This window comes from Equus przewalskii, chromosome 21 (genome assembly GCF_037783145.1).
Source record: "Equus przewalskii isolate Varuska chromosome 21, EquPr2, whole genome shotgun sequence".
NCBI lineage: Eukaryota > Metazoa > Chordata > Mammalia > Perissodactyla > Equidae > Equus > Equus przewalskii.
In genome coordinates, this window is record NC_091851.1 from 5,962,661 (window position 1) to 5,980,890 (window position 18,230).

At 44.5% G+C, this 18,230-nt stretch overlaps 1 long non-coding RNA gene across 1 annotated transcript; it reads left to right on the forward strand.

Annotated features, from left to right (window-relative positions):
• The first annotated feature begins 15,542 nt into the window (after positions 1–15,542).
• LOC139078129 (uncharacterized) lies at positions 15,543–16,607 on the forward strand. Its single transcript, XR_011530925.1, has 2 exons — positions 15,543–15,678; positions 15,934–16,607. It is a non-coding gene; the product is annotated as an uncharacterized lncRNA (long non-coding RNA).
• The last annotated feature ends 1,623 nt before the right edge of the window (positions 16,608–18,230 follow it).

Consider the following 18,230-nt stretch of genomic DNA (forward strand, 5'->3'; position numbering starts at 1 on the left):
AAAGACATTTTGGCAGTTTCTTACAAAATTGAACATACTCTTACCATACAATCCAACAATCACAATCCCTGGAGTTTACCCAAAGGAGTTGAAAATTTATGCCCACAGAAAAGCATATGTTTACATATGTACAAAGCATACATATGTTTATAGCAGCTTTGTTAACAATTGCCAAAACTTGGAAACAACCAAAATGTTCTTCAGTGGGTGAATGGATACGTTGTGGTACATCCAGACAATGAAATATTATTCAGCACTAAAAAGAAATGAGCTATCAAGCCATGCAAAGACATAGAGGAAACACACATTACTAAGTGAAAGAAGCCAATCTGAGAAGCCTGTATAATGTATACATACTATATGATTCCAACTATATAACATTCTGGAAAAGGCAAAACTATGGAGACAGTAAAAACTCAGTGATTGCCAGGCACTGTGGGATGAGAGGCAAGATTAATAGGCAGAACACAGAATGTTTTTAGAGCAGTGAAAATACTCTATATGATAACATAATACTAGGTACATGTTATTATATATTTGTCCAAACCCATAAAATGTACAACACTAAGAGTGAGCCCTAATGTAAACTAGGGGCTTTGGGTGTATCAATGTAGGTTCATCAATTGTAACAAATGTATCATTCTGGTGGCAGACGTTGACTGCGGGGAAGGCTATGCATGTATGGGGCAAGGGGCATATGAGAAATTTCTGTATCTTCCCCTCAATTCTGTGAACTTGAAACTGCACTAAACAAATAAAGTGTTAAAAAAAAAAACAGCAAGGGACTTTGAGGAAGACAGGAAACATGGATTTGGGTAGGTGTATTAGTTTTCTATTGCTATAAAACAAATTACCACAAACATAATGGCTCGTAGTGTTTCTTCGGGCATAACGTTAAATATTGTGGGTCTCCCATGTATGTCATGGGGATTCACTCCATTAGACGAGAGACTCTTCCAAAGACATCTCCTGGATCATTCCTTCTATATTTTTTGCTTCTTTTGAGATGACTGAGGGGATTTATAAGTTGCAAATCTAATCTCTTCAGAGAGTCTTGCATGTGACTGAATACTCTGCTCTTTTCTTTCTTCTGAAGCACTAGCAAAATGTTGTCCAGCTGCACCTTGATTTCTCTCCAGAGAACAGTTTCCTGACAATGAGTCTTTTAATTTTAGTTTTTAAAAATTTTTACCTTTTTTTGGAGGAATTTGCCATTGCATTTTGCCCAGCAGGAGATAACATTTATACCTGCTCTGGAAGCTGAAGGGGACAAGATCCTCCATTTCCCCATCTTTTGCAATCTGGATAGGCTAAAAATTTCCTAAATTATCAAGTCCTTGTTCCTTTTTAACAAATCTTCCTTCAATTTATCTCTTTCTTCTCACATTTTACTATAAGAGGAAGAAGAAACTAGGCTGCACTTTCAACACTTTGCCTGGAAATCTCTTTGGCTAAATATCTAAGTTTATCACTTACAAGTTCTGCTTTCCACACAACTGTAGGATAAAACTCAGCTAAGTTTCCAGCCGCTATGTAACAAGACTCTCCCTTCCTTCAGTTTCCAGTAAGAGATTCTTCATTCCCTTCTGAGCCTTCACCAAAACCATCTTTATAATGTTCATATTTCTGCCAATGTTCTGTTTATGACAATATAGGTACTGTCTAAGACAATACAGGCTTTCTCTATCATGCTCCTCTCTTTGTCCCAAGCCCTCACAGGTAAAGTCTTTAACATCCATCTTTCTACTATAGTCTGTTCAAGGCAATCTTGACTTTTTCAATCTTAGTCCTCACAATTCTTCCAGCCTTTACCCATTACCCAATCCCAAAGCCACTTCCACATTTTTAGGTAGTTGTTATAGCAGCATCCCATTTCCAGGTACAAAAATCTATATTAATTTCCCACTGCTGCTGCAATAAATTCCCACAAACTTAGTGGCTTAAAACAACACAAATTTACTCTTATATTTCTGGTGGTGAGAAGTCTAAAATCAACAGGTCAGCAAAGTTTCATTCCTTCTGGAAGCCTCATAGTAGAATCCATTTCTTGCCTTTTTCAGCCTCTAGAGGCTGCTGCATTCTTTGCATCATGGCCCCCTTCCTCGTATCACTCCAACATCTTGCTTCATCACATGTCCCACTCTAATCCTGCCTCCCTCTCCTAAGAACCCTTGCGATTATGTTGGGCTTATCCAGATGACCCAGGATAATCTGTCTCTCTCAAGATCCTATCTTAGTCACATCTGCAAAGTTTCTTTTATCATGCAAAGTAATATTTTCATAGGTTCCAGGGATCAGGACATGGACATCTGTGGTGGGTCACTGTTTAGCTGACCACAATACTCAAATGGCAAATATATGACACTATGCATTTGCCAAAGCCCACAGAACTTTACAGCACAAAGAATACACTTTAAGTACGTAAATTTTAAAAAATCACTTAGGATGTCAAGGGATCCCAGGATGGAGTGCAGAATGTGATAAAATAATCTAAATGTATTATCAAGGTATGAAACAACTTCACTGAAGTGGGTAGAGGAGAAAGGTGCTTACCTAAATAGCTTTGGAATTAAAAAGGGAATCAGGGCTCCTTGAAAAAATGGCTGATTCTAGGACTAGGGCAGGAAATATAAAAAATTAACCTGGAGTATCTTGTGCCACCCAAAGTAAGAAAGTGTTCAAAAAAATTAAACCCCACAATGACAAGGCTAAGTCAAAGGGCCACAGGAGCCAACAGAAAAAGCTTCCAATGACCAAAGTTGAAACAGTTTGAGGAACAAAATAAATAAACGATTGAACAAATTAAAATTAGGGGAGAAAAGATGAATCTCTGTGCAGAAGAATTCCAAATAATTTATGCAGATGCTCTGTCCTCAAGGAGATGGAGCGTAACTGCCCGCTGCTTGAGTGAGTACCGCAGACAGTGACTTCCCTCCAAAGAGCGGAAGAGGGAAAGAGAAGCTTGACAGTGGAGAGACCTTGGCCAGGTGGTCAGGTCCACATCAACAGTGACAGGTGATTTTGATAGTATGCACCCTCGCTCGATACGACGAGAGGAAAACGGCACTTTACCTCTTGTGGTCTTCTAAGAACACATCGCCCCAGGCTAATTATGAGAGGGGGAAAAAATCAGACAAACTCCAAAAGAAGGGCATTCTACAAAATACCTTATCAGTACTCCTACAAACTGTCAAGGTCATCAAAAAGAAGGCAAACCTGAGAAACTACCACAGCCAAGAGAAACCTAAAGAGACATGAGCACTAAATGTAGTATGGTATTCTGGATGGGATCCTGGATTAGGAAAAGGACATTAGGTTAAAACTAAGGAAATCTGAATGAAGTATGGACTTTAGTTAACAATAATATATATTCATTGGTTCATTATTGTAACAAATGTACCACACCCAGAGTGAATATTAGTAATAGGGGAAACTGGGTTTGGGGTATTTAGGAAGTTTGTACTACATTTGCAGTTTTCCTATAAACTTAAAACCACTCTAAAATTAAAAGTTTACTTAAAAAAATAATAGGGAGACATTAAAATGTTTAGATTGGGTAAAATTCCATGATAGTCCTGGGGCTTGGGAACACAGTGTGGTTGAGTTAGAAGGGAAATGGCTGGAGGCCAGGAAGTCATCCGGAAGCCACTGTGGTCAGCTGGCCTAAAATAGTGACGGCCTCAACCAGGGTCCATGAAGATAGTGGGGAGGTCATGAATCCCTGGATTTCACCCCCAGCACCACCAAGTAACATCATGAACTCCATGGAACTACACATCATTTTGGATACCAGGCTCCTTGGTTAGATGGATTAAAACGGCTGTGAGATTCAAGCTAAAAACAAATACGAGGGTAAACAGCCATTCAAAAGACAAGTTCTAATCATTCAGAGGTCTGTGGTTTTACGAACTTAGGAACTTGGTCTCAACAGTTGCTCCCAAAAGAAGACTATGAATTGAATAGCTAAGAGCTTAAGACAGATAACCTGAGATTTCATCCAACTCTAAAACCCTCTTTACTGTGACTCTAGCTTGTACCATTGTTTCTAAATAATATTCTTCACCCCTCTCATAAAACGTGTCCAAGGCTGCTTCTGAAAGAGACTTAAAAACTCCAGCAAAGCAAGTTTTGGTCAAATCCATTTGGCTTTAGTGTTCAGCTCCCCAGTAGAAATCCAGGTCAGTCAATCAGAATGCAATTTGTTGAAAGCCTGCCTTTTGGACACGAGAGTCAGCCAACACAGGGAGAGAGAAAAGAAATACAAGGCATGATGGTGGCGCCTTGCATTTACAGAATGGAGCAGCCAGACACTTGGCTAAGATGGGGTATTTTGAAATAAACATATGAAATTGAGCAGTTTCCTGGTTTCTGTCAACTGAAGATTAGGAGGCAGAAGTTAAATGCAGGCATTTTTCCCTCTACAGGAGAAATGCGGTATTGAGAAGCTCTTCATAAGGCATTCGCTGGATGGCTGTGATTTACAGACAGCATTCTCTGCACCTAGAAAACAGAGAGATCTTCTGGCCATATGCATTGGGCGTAAAACGCTAATAATCTCCAGCTCAAGAAATCCAAAGGCCCCCATCCTCCAAAAATACCAACCAAACAAACACACAAATCTCCATGTTAAGAAAAAAGAGGTCAGCAATCAAATGAAGACATTACATTGCAGGAGGAAGGAGGAAGGAATGGTGGGATGTGGCTGGTTTTTGGTTTTTATTTTGTTTGGTTGATTGTTTTTGCTGTTCAGTTTTGGTTTTGTCTTGTTTAATTTGGGGGCATTTCTCTTATTTCTCCAACCAAGCTGTAAGCCTCTTGAAGGATGGCCCCATGAGTCTTCTGTATGATCACCCCAACATAAGCACAGGATCTTACTCACCAAGAGGTGCTCCATAAACCTAGGTCAGTAATGGCGGAGGGTATTCGATTCAACAGTTTACAGGACGCAAAGACTTTGCCAATAGCCTCTCCTGCAGGACGGGTGGAGTGTGTGCCCCTTGGGTCTGGGTGGAAAACAAGAAGCAAAGAAAAATCTTTAGACCATGCATTTCTCAAGTGAGAACCAACAGCCCAAGGCAGCCGTGATCCTTCTCTGGGTGGGGGGGCGGGATGGGGCGTGTGCTTCCCCCCAGCCCGGATGGTCTCATCCTAGTCAAACCATATCTCCTTTGTTTGTGGCTCATAGAGACAACTACCACAGAAATACGGAGGAAGGGGCCGAAGCTGTTTCAGTTTGATGTGACACAGACAATGACAATCTTTGACTTTTCTCTTTAGAAAAAGAAAAAGAAAAATTACCTGCATCTGTGTATAAATAGTTACAGAATAATTATATATTTCCCCAAAGGAAGAGAACAAACAGCAGGCAAAATGCAGACAATTTCTTGGTTCATCTCTCATCTATTTTGGTTCAAAAGGCAACCCTGAACCCTCCCACTTACACTTCTGGTGTCTGGCCTGTCAAGAGAAACTTGTCTAGGTGCCGCCTGCAATTTTGCTGTTGGAGGTTTAACTGCTGCTAAAGATAAGGCCATGCATCACAGCGCACCAGAGAGAGGCTTCTGTTCGTCAAAAGCCAGGGACTGGAAGAAAGACACCATTTATGTTTTCACGTAAATGACAGCATCAAATACTTCCTGTCAAATTCTGGAGCGAGGCAGCTCTTACACATCATAGCAGGGTATTGGGACCTCTAGAAGATTCCATGACGTAACCTCCCCTAGGAGCAAGGTTCTTTTCAGTACACAAACCAGTTCTAGGAAAACTTGCAATGCTTTAGAGCTGTGACTGTTTGTCCCAAAGCTCCCGTCAGTGTCCACTCATGGCTGCCCGACTTGTGGCTGGGAGAGGGTGGCGTGGCCCCAGTAGTGGGGACTGGTGACACAGATCTTACTGACATACATCCTTACTAACAGGCCCCTGGGGTGTTCTTGGCAGTTCCAGTTGAATTTCTTCCTTTGGCCTTGTGCTTAGATGACCCAAGAGACATCTTACTTTATCATCCTGATGACTCCTCTTTATTCTTCAATTTAGATGAACCAGGACCAATAATAAAAAGTTTTTGTATTGATAAATAATACAAAGTAGGTCACGTTTAGTGCATACTACCCAGATGGATAGAAAAACATAGAGATAGCTTCTGGAGACTTTAGACCAAACCTCCCAAATACAGATCGTCTTAAAACACCAATTTTCTAATGAAGAACAGTGAAGGGTGGCCCCTGTTTGCCGTACTCTCACCCTGGGTGCCATCAGTAGGTGTTAATGATGTAAAACACTCCACAGAGGGTCTAGTTCTCCAAAGAGAAAGTGAGGGAATGAAGGCGTTCACACAACAGTCAGCTTCATTGGGCATGGGGTCACTTGTCACTACGTTACAGTATGAAGGAGTGACTGATAGTCATAACAGTGAACACAGGTCACCAAGGGAAGTCAAACCGCGGAGACACTCTGCTTAAGAGTCTCACTTGCTTTCGGAAAGCTTCTCTCCAAAATGCTCAAACACGTTCATGACATAAAAGTTGCCTTGAGGGTCTGACCCCGTGGCTGAGTGGTTAAGTTCACACTCTCCGCTTCAGCAGCCCAGGGTTTCACCGGTTTGGATCCTGGGCATGGACACGGCACCACTCATCAAGCCATGCTGCAGCGGCATCCCACAGCGCACCACCAGAAGGACCTACAACTAGAATATATGGCTATGTACTGGGGGGGCTTCAGGGAGAAGAAGAAGAAAAAATGAAGAAGATTGGCAGCAGATGTTAGCTCAGGTACCAATCTTTAAGAAAAAAAAAAAAAGAAGTTGCCTTGACATCCAAGGACATCTATGAAAAATACATTTACGTGGAACGTTGTACTCTCAGAGAATATTGTATAAATAAGATGCTACTGTGTTCGTGGTTTTTTTTTTTTAAATCAATGAATCAAAATCATCTGTGGAACAATTTACAAAATATGCACCATAGTGATGACCTCAGCATCAGACTGAGAATCTCTGGGAATCTCCGGGTGACAGCTCCTACTCCTCATACATCAAAGGTTAAGCAAGGGCCAGCCCCATGGCCCAGTGGTTAGGCTCGCACACTCTGCTTCAGCGGCCCAGGGTTTCACCAGTTCGAATCCTGGGCACAGACATGGCACTGCTCATCAAGCCATGCTGAGGCGGCATCCCACGTGCCACAGCTAGAAGGACCCACAACTAAACATACACAACTATGTACTGGGGGGCTTTGGAAGAAAAAGGAAAAATAAAATATTTAAAAAAAAAAAAAAGGTTAAGCAGCCTGCAGGCCAGAGTCCTTCGGGAATTATCCTCCAAGCCCACTCCTGGGAAAATGCACACGGCAAAACTGGCCAGGTTCATAAGAAAGGCGAATCCCCCAGATCCATGGAGGGGGCTCGCCCGCCCAATTCGAGCAGGGTGGGAAGGCAGCAAATGCACACTAGGAATGGTTGCCCGCACGTGTGCACAGGTACAAGCAGCTGTTGGCGTGATCTCCCGTCCCAACTCCTGCTTGGCCCTTATCAACCTAAGCTCACGGGCTGGGACTCAGAAGATTACACATAGTCGCCGTGGAGCGTCTTCTGAGTGAGGGGTCCTCAGCTGCCCACCCAATTAAGAGGCCACCACCTTCCTAGACACTGTACCTGGGACTGTATGAAGAAGGCAGAAACCGATAGATCAACCGATGTGAGAGAGACATTAGCAGACATAAACACGAAGAATGCTAGCCCACTTCGCTTAAAGATGGTGGGGTTGATGGTCTTTGTTCTTATAGAGCATATGTCACAATCACTCAGCCCGTCCAATCTGCTCTGCCCCCAAAACACCTCTGGATCCCGGCCACTTCCATTCCAAGCGGTGGTATCCGGGCCCCGGACTCTTCCAACAGTCTTCCCCACCTCCACTCTTGCTTCTTACAGCCCATTCTCTGCCCAGCGGCCAGCAGTTTTTTTAAAGCAGAAATTAGACCGATCACTCCCCTGCCTTAAGCCACCCAAAGGCTTCCCATCGCTTAGAATGAAACCCAAAATTTTGGCTGTGGCCTGAAAGACCCTGCCTGAGCTGGCCCCTGCCTGCCTTTCAACGCATCTCCCCATTCTCACTTCCTTCACGCTGTTCCGGCCACGCTGGCTTCCTCGTCAGGCAGGCCTTGGACATATCAAGCCTGTTCCTCCCTCAAGACCTTTACCATTGTTGTCTCCCCTGCCGGGAGGCTCTTTGCCCAGGTAGTTCCCTGGCTGGATTCTTTTTACCATTCATTTCTTCACTGAACTGTCACCTCCTCAAAGAGGCCCTCCCTGGTTACTTTAACCAAAAAATAATCCCTTCCCAACCATCACTCTCTACTACACAAATTTCTTCTGTTTACTTTGTGACATGTAATAGTTCCAGTAATTCTCTTGCTTATCTGGCTTTTACTTCATATTTTTACTGTTGTCCTGCTAAAATGTGAACTCCTGGAGGTCGGCGTCCTTATCCATTTTGCTCAGTGTCCTGCATCATCAGCATCCAGTACAGAGCTTAGAACATCATGGATGCTTAATAAATATTTATTGAATAAATTAACCAATTTTTTTAGACTCCAGAAGACATGTCATTTGAGCGGTTGCATCAGCTGCCATTTTGTTTCAAGAGGATAAACTGAGCCATAATTTGCTCTAAGGTTTACTCGGTCTACTAATGGTTTACCAAACTGGGCCAAATCTGGAAGAAAAAAATCAAAGATTCAAAGTCCAAACCTCTTCTCTTTCCTCTCTTCCCTTTTAGAGACATTCCTCTCTTCTGCCCAAATCTGAATTTGCTTAAACGTTGAAGTACAGCATTTGGTTGGCCAGACCCAAGCACGGAGCACGAGGTTAGTTACAGCTACGTGCGTCTCTCGTCCTCAGCATCTGCTGGAGAAGCGGTTCTCAAAACTTAGCGTCCTCAGAGTCAGCTGGAGGGCTTGCTGAAACACGCGTTCCTGGGCCCAGGGGTGGACTGGAGCGATTCAGAACAGCTCAGGAGAGCCAATTGTTAAATTTTCTGGAAATTTGCAAACTGCTGTGAAACACAGCTATCATTAAAAAGTAAATCATAAAAATGTATAACTAAAGAAATTATGTTTTTAAAAAATTACCTTAAAAGTATTTCCTAACTATTTTACTGCATGTTTCTATTATGTCTGCTCTTGAGGACACTCGTCTGTCGTATCCGTATGATGGACACAGCGTGTACCGGTGTGCCGCTGCGCGTCTTCCTAACTCCCCGCTCAGTGCTGGCATGTGGCTTGAAGCCGGCTGTGGCAGAAGTACTTACACCATAGCAATGGGCAAATGCTACAAATCTGGGCTGGATTTATTACTTTGTTAATTGTTTAGACTTAAGAAAGTCCTGGAGAAAATTTTAACAAAACAAATGAAACTTAAAAGTGTATCAGCCTTTAGCTATTACATTGTGAATAGCGAAAAAAAAAATTGAGGAATAGTCTTTCAATATTTGGAAATTATTATCTGATGCAGCAAAGTTGCTCATGTCATTGACAAACAACTAACATTCTGACACAACATACATCTTTATTTGTTTCACTTTCGTCTTACTCCTTAATGTAAACAAAACTATCACCAACATTCATGTTGAACTACACTCATTCCTCAATTGCAACCATAGCTTGTCTCTAATACACAAGCTTGGCAAAAACAAACAAAAGCATTCTGTGAAAATCGATTTGCTACATGAAATTTATAAAAAGGAATACTGAATATTTTAATATTATTTGTGAATTGTGTGCTACACATCTTATATATCAGGAAAATTTATAATAAACGTAGTATATACGTTTATACCCTTTTTTCAGAGATCCTGTTGTTAACCCTTTGCCAGCACATCGCTGGGGGCTTGCACGCCCGGAGCTCCAAATTCACAAGGACTGAGGCAAGGCCCACGATTTTGCATTTCCAAAATGTTCCCAAGTGGTACTAGTCCTGCTGTTCTGGAGACCACTCTCGGAGAATGTCTGACTTAAAAGAAAACGAAGCTTCCGTCATGGTCTTCCTACTGATTAGTAGACTATAACTCCACTGCACTCCGTCACCAGATATGCTATCAAACCAGTATTGACTTTTGTTGCAGGACATTACAAGTCAATTCCAGAAGTCAATATTTGCTCATAGATGATAAATATTGAGGCCAAATAAGGAGAGGCACTAACTCCAGGTAGCAGGCAGCCCGCTTGTCGTTGTGACATAAGGAAGCTCAGAGATTCAATCAGCCAACAGATTGCCCCCCGTTAGCCTGCCACCTCACCGAAATGCCCACTCTTAGAATCAATCCAGAAAAGCCTTGCCAAAGTACAAATATTTTGCCTGGGAGAGTGCAGGTAGTAATCAGCTGGAACGTTACCCTATGTAGAACCGTCTGCTTTGCTCCCAGACTGCGGCCAGCCATCCCTCCTTCCCCACCTTTACACTTGCTTCATGTAGAAACTAGTTCCTTCAGTTAACTTGTTCCCCTTTCCTTACGGACCTTGGATTCACAGAAGTGCATTAATCACAACACAGGACTCTGGAGATGCACAGCCTGGGTTAGAATCCCAGCTCAGCTTTGTGATGTTGGGCTAATTACTTGACCTCTCTGAGCCTCAGTTTCCTCATGGAAAAGGAAACAATAATAATAATACCTACTGTAAAGTGTTGTTTTGAGAATTCGGTGAGTTGATGACATTTATAAAGTGCTTAGAACAATACTTGGCATACAAATAAGTGTTAACTAGATCAATAACTCATTTTTGTAATTGTTCTGTGCATTTTAATTTATATTCTTTTCATAATTCACAGGCGTGGATACACCATGAACACAAGACCCAAAATATTGACAATAATTTCCATCTACCTATACACTTCTCCCCCATTCTATCCTCTACCTCTGCACAATCAACACAACCACAGATTTAACAGTTACTTTACTTTATATGTAGTTTTGACACATACGTATTTCTAAAAATATGTTGTTTTGTTTAATTGTTTTCAATTTTATTAAAAGTGTGTCACGGTGTATGCAATTTTCTGGGACTTTTTAAAATTCACTATTACGTTGCTGTGTGTAGCTGGAGTCGAAGTTAATGGTTTAGCACATTCTGGAGTGAGCTCTATCACCCCTCGCCACTGCTCTAAACACATCTACACTTGCAACAGCATCCAAGTTGGGAAGACCCAACCGGAAATTAGAGTCAGGATTCTGGTGCTTGCCCCCTTACAGGAAAGAGTAGTCTGGACGGGACAGACTCATTCAGTTCTTTTATGTCTGACTCTTCCACTTAGGTCTGCAAACAATGTCCACATCAGGGGTTGTCACCCGTGGAAAGCTGCTGGACAAAACAAGTCTGGACCGACACTGACAGAACTTGTTCTCCTCATCCTCACATGAGGTCCCCCGCTCAGCTCTGCTCCTGGCGTGGACACCCTGTCACTGAGGCTGTCCCAGGGCGGGATGGAGGCCAGTGGGCGGTGAGGAGGGCCAGGGCAGGAGCATGCCCAGGGAGGGCAAGGGAGAGTGGTGAGCCACACGGCAGGCAGGCGGGGGAGGCCGAAGTGCCTCTGGATAGCATGAAAGTCCCTGGTCCCTGAGAAGAACAGGGCGTGGGGAGGAAAGGCGAGATGCTGTAAAGACAAACTCTGCATTCATCACAGTCTTGCCTCGCAGTGATTCTGGGAAGAAAAGGCAGTGGTTAGATTTATTCCGACAACATCCTCAAATGCATCTAGAAACATGCCTTTCATAACACCTCTAGAATCACAAGCTGCCTGAAATTACTATTTTTTCTTTCAAGCCAGGATGACATGGGAAATTCACAGAGAATACGTTTTGGTCCTCAATAAGGGACTTCAATAGAGACATCAAAAGATTCTTGGGACTCCGTGGGGCTAGGACAGCAGCCCTGAATCCTGGCTCCCCCCTCGGAAGCTAATCAGTCTGCCTCACCCAAAGGCCATCTCCCTCAGGAGGCTGGTCTTTGGGGAGCACAGTGACTCACTGTTTCAGGCTTGAGGAAAAGACAAGCACCAGCTCCTTCTGGTATCAAACTGGGTTTTGTTTTTTTTTGTTCAATCTTTTTTTCGGATGTACATCGTATTTCAAATTCTGGATACATTACATCGTGTTCACGACCCGAACGCTAATTATAGTGCATCCCCTCACATGTGACCCCAATCACCCCTTTTGCCCTCCCCCCTCCCCCCTTCCCCAATGGTAACCACCAGTCCAATCTCCAATGCTATGTGGTTTTTTTTTTGTCGTTTTTATCTTCTACTTATGAGTGAGATCATATGGTATTTGACTTTCTCCCTCTGACTTATTTCACTCAGTATAATACCCTCAAGGTCCATCCATGTTGTCACAAATGGCTGGATTTCGTCATTTCTTATGGCTGAGTAGTATTCCATCGTGTATAAATACCACATCTTCTTTATCCATTAGTCCCTTGATGGGCACCTAGGTTGCTTCCAAGTCTTGGCTATTGTGTATAATGCTGCAAGGAACATAGGGCTGAAGTATCTTTATGCCTTTGTGTTTTCAAGTTCTTTGGATAAATACCCAGCAGTGGAATAGCTGGATCATATGGTAGATCTATCCTTAATTTTCTGAGGATACTACAAACTGCTTCCCATAGTGGCTGCACCAGTTTGCACTGCCACCAGCAGTGAACAAGGGTTCCCTTCTCTCCACACCCTCTCCAACATTTGTTGTTTCCTGTCTTATAGCCATTCTGATCGGAGTGAGGTGATACCTCATTGTAGTTTTGATTTGCATTTCCCTGATAGCTAATGATGTTGAGCATCTTTTCATATGCCTGTTGGCCATCTGTATTTCTTCTTTGGAGAAATCTCTGTTCAGATCTTTTGCCCATTTTCTAATTGGATTGTTGGTTTTTTTGTTGTTGAGCTGTATGAGTTATTTGTATATTTTGGATATTAACCCCTTATCTGATATGTGGTTTGCAAATATCTTCTCCCAATTGTTAGGTTGTCTTTTCATTTTGTTGATGGTTTCCTTTGCTGTGCAGAAGCTTTTTAGTTTGATGTAGTCCCATTTGTTCATTTTTTCTTTTGCTTCCCTTGCCCGGTCAGACATGGGACTTGAAAATATGCTGCTAAGACCGATGTCACAGAGCGTACTGCCTATGTTTTCTTCTAGAAGTCTCATGGTTTCGGGTCTTACATTCAAGTCTTTAATCCATTTTGAGTTGATTTTTGTGCATGGTGTAAGCAATCTATAGATTCAACGCAATCTCTATCAAAATTCCAACAACATTTTTTACAGAGGTAGAACAAAGAATCCTAAAATTCATATGGAACAACAAAAGACCCCGAACAGCCAAAGGACTCCTGAGAAATAAGAACAAAGCTGGAGGTATCACAGTCCCCAATTTCAAATTATACTACAAAGCCATAGTAAACAAAACAGCATGGTACTGGCACAAAAACAGACACACAGATCAATGGAACAGAATTGAGAGCCCAGAAGTAAACCCACACATTTATGGACAGCTGATATTCGACGAGGGAGCCAAGAGCATACGATGGAGAAAGGAGAGTCTCTTCAACAAATGGTGTTGGGAAAACTGGACAGCCACATGCAAAAGAATGAAAGTAGATCAAACTGGGTTTTTGAAGCATTGATCTGCTAATATTTTTGAGGGTTCTCCAGAGCTCTTGTCAGGAGTCCCTCCACAGGCAAACATCAGCAGCCCCGGGCGGCAGAGGACAGGTCTCCAAACGACGAAGGGTAACTGAAGGGTGGGGGGCAGGGAAGGCCGGAGAGATGGTCGAGCTGGACCCCACGTTAACGTGGACAACAGAACTTCCAGTGAGGGGCCTCCACCGGGACCCCGCCCTCACCTCTGTGCTGACCATTTCTATGGATTCCACCCAAGTTCAGCATGTGCAGGAAGGGAGGAGGCAGGACACCTCCACCCACGACCCCGTGACCTCAGGCAGCCTGGTGACGCACTGGAGCCGCTCTTCTCATTGGTAGAACGAGCAGGTTGGACCAGACGGCCCACAGCAGCTCTTCCAAGTCTTTGCGTGATCTTGTGTTTAAAGCCCAAATTCATCACACACACCAGACTCCATTTCTAGTCATTGTATCAACACACACCCGACCACCTGGGCTCGAAAGTTCTATGTCATTCTCACTACTTCTCTATTAACTCTACCAATTTAATTATACTTCTTATTAACCTCAGCATCCGTGGCACTGAACACATTCTAATAATAACAATGATAATGATGATAATAATAATAGCTTTTATAGAAATATATGCAGTATATCTATAATAGCAGTATGTACAATTATATAATAGTTCATATAGAATAATATATATTTTTATATATTACACAAATATATGCCATAATATATTATATATAATAAATTATTTTAAATAATATACATTATAACAGTAGTATTCATTATGATAGTTGCACATATTATACATATTATATATACACTATAATGTATGTACTGTATAATACATGCTATTTATTCTATATACTGTATATATACTCTACACATGCCACATGTGATAGCATAATAGTAGTTTTCACATAGCACTTTCTATGTATTATAACATACATTTCTTGACTCAGTTTACCCTCACTACAACCCTCGAGGTACATACTACTTTTACTGCAATTTTACAGATGAGAAGACTGAGGCACAGAAAAGTTAGGTGATTTGCCCAAGGTCACACAGCAGGCAAGTGGCAGAGCCAGGATTTGAACTCAGGCAGTGTGATTCCAGCATCCCGGGCCCCTCCCTCCGGTGGTGTCCCACTTAGGTCTGTCTTCTCTGGTCCTTGTGTTTAGACGCTACAGCCGCCCTTGCCTTGCCTCTCCCAGCTGTCTTCCCACCATGGCCAGACTGAGTCCTGGCTCTGACCTGCCACTCCCCTGGGGTCTGGCACTGAAGCTTCTCTACATGCAGAACCAGCCTGCCCTCCGGCCTCACGCTGACCCCCTCCTTCCCTGCCCCTCCCTCACCCAGCCAACGCCTTCCTCATTTGCCCGGCAGTGAGCACCTCTCCCTCCGCCCACACCAAGACTGTTGGTGTCCCCAGGTCATCTCCTGCCCCCGGTGCTCCCCGTGGCCCCTCCACGCTCCTTGTTCGACTCTCAGCAATAGCTGGCAGCTCCTGCATCCCCACGACCCGCCTGACCCCCTCCTCGGCGTTCGGACTCCAGCACTCCGTCCCCTGCCGCCCGGCACCTTAGCCCACGTGGCCAAAACCAAGCCCACGTTTCCCTGCACAGCGGGGCCTAAGCCTGCCTGCCCTGCCTCCACTGGAACCCCCTGTCCCCCTGCCCCCCGACCGGAAACCTGAGAATCATGCTTGACCCTTCCTGCGCTCTCACCTTCTACGTCCAAGCCCTAAGAGCTTGCCTCCCAAATATCCTCTTTTTTCCATCCCACGCTTCTCCTCTCCCCCCTCGCCCCCTCCCCTCGCCCCCTCCCCTCGCCCCCTCCCCTCGCCCCCTCCCCTCGCCCCCTCCCCTCGCCCCCTCCCCTCGCCCAGCGCGTTCCCCCACGTCCCTGCTTGGCAGTACGTACAGCGCAAGTCTGTGTCCCTTTTAGCGGAAACCCTCTGAGGTGCCCCCTGCAGGCCACAGTCTGAACTCCTCGGCATGGCTGACAAGACTTGCCCTGTAAGCTTGTTTCTCTGGACCTCTCTCCCATCACTCCCTTCTTTACATTTTATGCTCAAATAATACTTTCCCTCAACACCCCGTCTTCCTACTGTTACTTAGGCTGTTGCCTCTGCCCGGGAGATCCTCCCAGCTCCTCGGTTCCCCAGTTGACGTCATCCGTCCATCCCCCTCTGGCGTCACCCCCCTCCAGGGAGACTTCCTTGCCTCCCACTAGCCCGTCCTCTGTCTCCTAACCCCACCTCTCCCGTGCAGGCCTCCAGAGTGCCCTCGCCCAACTGCAGTTCACGTGCAGTTAACAGGAGCTGGTAGAGGGCATCAACCGTGACCTGCACCTTGGGGAGCTTTGTTAAAACTGCGTGGTGACCTGCGCCCTCCCTCACGGCCCTCCCAACCGCAAAGCCCGTGATCCTGGGATTCTAAGGCAACTGAAGAGCTCCCATCTGTTCTCGTTGCTCACGCTCGCTCTCTCCCTTTCTCTATCACCGCGGTCTTCAGATAGGTCTCCAATGCCACGCCTCAGGGACTCTGTGCTGGTTGCTCACACCCAACTGTGACCTCTCCTTTCTTTGACCCCTGGAGATTTTGAATAAAAAGGAAGGATAGAGAGACACAGTACTGCAGAGACAGGGGAAAGAAAGAGAGAACGAAAGGAGTAGGGTTTGCATGAAAGAGAAACCAGAGCTATGAAACAATGAGAGAGGAATGAGGAGGGGATTTTGAAAAATTGCTGAGGGTTAAGAATTGGATCCCCTTTAATGTTCTTTGGCAGATAGTTACAAAGATTGGGATTATGCTTATTTTTTAATTACCTTTCTTTGCTAGACCATGTTTCTTTGAATGTGACAAAGTACTGAGACCTGGCCATTGAAGACCCTGGATTTTATATGGGTTACATAATAAATAAAACTTATCCCTCTGTTACCGTGTATAGCACATCTCTGTTTACATATATGTGTGCATGGGAGTATGTGTGTATGTGCAACCGGTGAGTGTGTGTGCGTGTGTGAACTGAGCTTTGGGGACGCCATTCTGTCCCTCGATGTTTGTGGTGGGGTGCGTGGAGAGGTGACGTGAAGGTCGGGGGAGCCAGCTCTGCTTCTTGGACTGTGGCTTGTCCATGATTGGTTAATCACTTAGGCACCCACAGAAGACGGCTAGCTACCTTAAATCCTGATCACATGGGCCTCTAGAAGGTGTCCCACTAGGGTGCACCTCCCTCCCTAACTATCTATCCCCCAAACTTCCTTGTTCTCTTCTCACAGACCTCTCTTAAGCCCTCCATCCTTCTGGGCTCTGGCCTCCATCTTTCACAGAGACCCCTCCCCAGAGGGCAGTAGAATCCCATCCCCACTTTCCTTGTTGTCCTATAGACTCTGCTGCTTCAGGCTTTGGCTGGACATCCAAAGAGTCTTCTGCTCATTTCACAGCGAAGCGGGGAGTGCTGATCCTGTAGATGGGGTCCATGCAGGGGGGATGAAAGGGTGGGAGGAAATCACTGTCTTTGAACTGCAGTTCAGTTTCTCTCCGCCTGCCATGGCTGCAACTAGTATTTCCCCCTCAGTTATCAAAAACCCAATGTTCTCTGCCCATTTGAGAACTTTCTTCCAGAGTTCCTGCAGTTACATCTACATGAGGAACACATGGTCCTCCCACTGATATGACTCAAACCCTCCTACTTATAAATAATTAACAGTGGGCCTTTTTATATGAAAGCTGCAGTCACCTTCCTCCCAGCACTGCCTTTCACTACACAGACTCTTCACACTAACTGATAATCCCTCTGCTTGGACTATATGGGTTGAATGACACCATTCTCAAATAGGTTCTCTCTGATCCCCCAATTTCCCCCCAATCATCACCAAGAGATTTTAGTCCAATCCCGTGTATATTCTATATGGCAATTTGAGCCTTTGTGACTCTCAGAGATGTGGGTAAACTTAGCTTCAAACCCAAATTTCACAACTTGGTGAATCCAACATACTACCTGTGACCTCCCAAAATTTCTGCCCTCATGTCATCATAGCTCCCTCCCTACCCCACCTTCTCCAGCTCTCTTCTCTTCCCACAGCTTCTAAGCTTCTAAGATGGCCCCCAATGGCCTGCTAGTATTCACAGCCTGGTGTAGTTCCCTCCCACATTCTACCAGGGTTAGTCAGAGTGTCCCATAGCAAATGGCAGAAGTAATGGCAAGCCATTCCTGAGACTGGGTTATGAAAGACTTCCGTCTTGGGTGCCCACTCTCTTCCTCTCAGACCCTTTGCTGTAGTGGGAGTCACGTTGTGAGCAGCCTGAGCAAGAGGCCCACATGCTGAGGAAGTGATGCGTCCTGCCTGCAGCCGTATGAATGACCTGGGAAGTAGATCCTCCCATCCCAGTCAAGCCTGCGCAACATGAGACCGAACTGCACCATCCAGCCAAGCTGCTCCCAAATTCTTCACCCACAGAAACTGCCCGAGTTAATAAATGCTGTGCGAGATCAACTCTACTAAGTTTTGGGGCAATTTGTTATGCAGCAATAGATAACTAACCACTCCTCCATCTATGGTGAC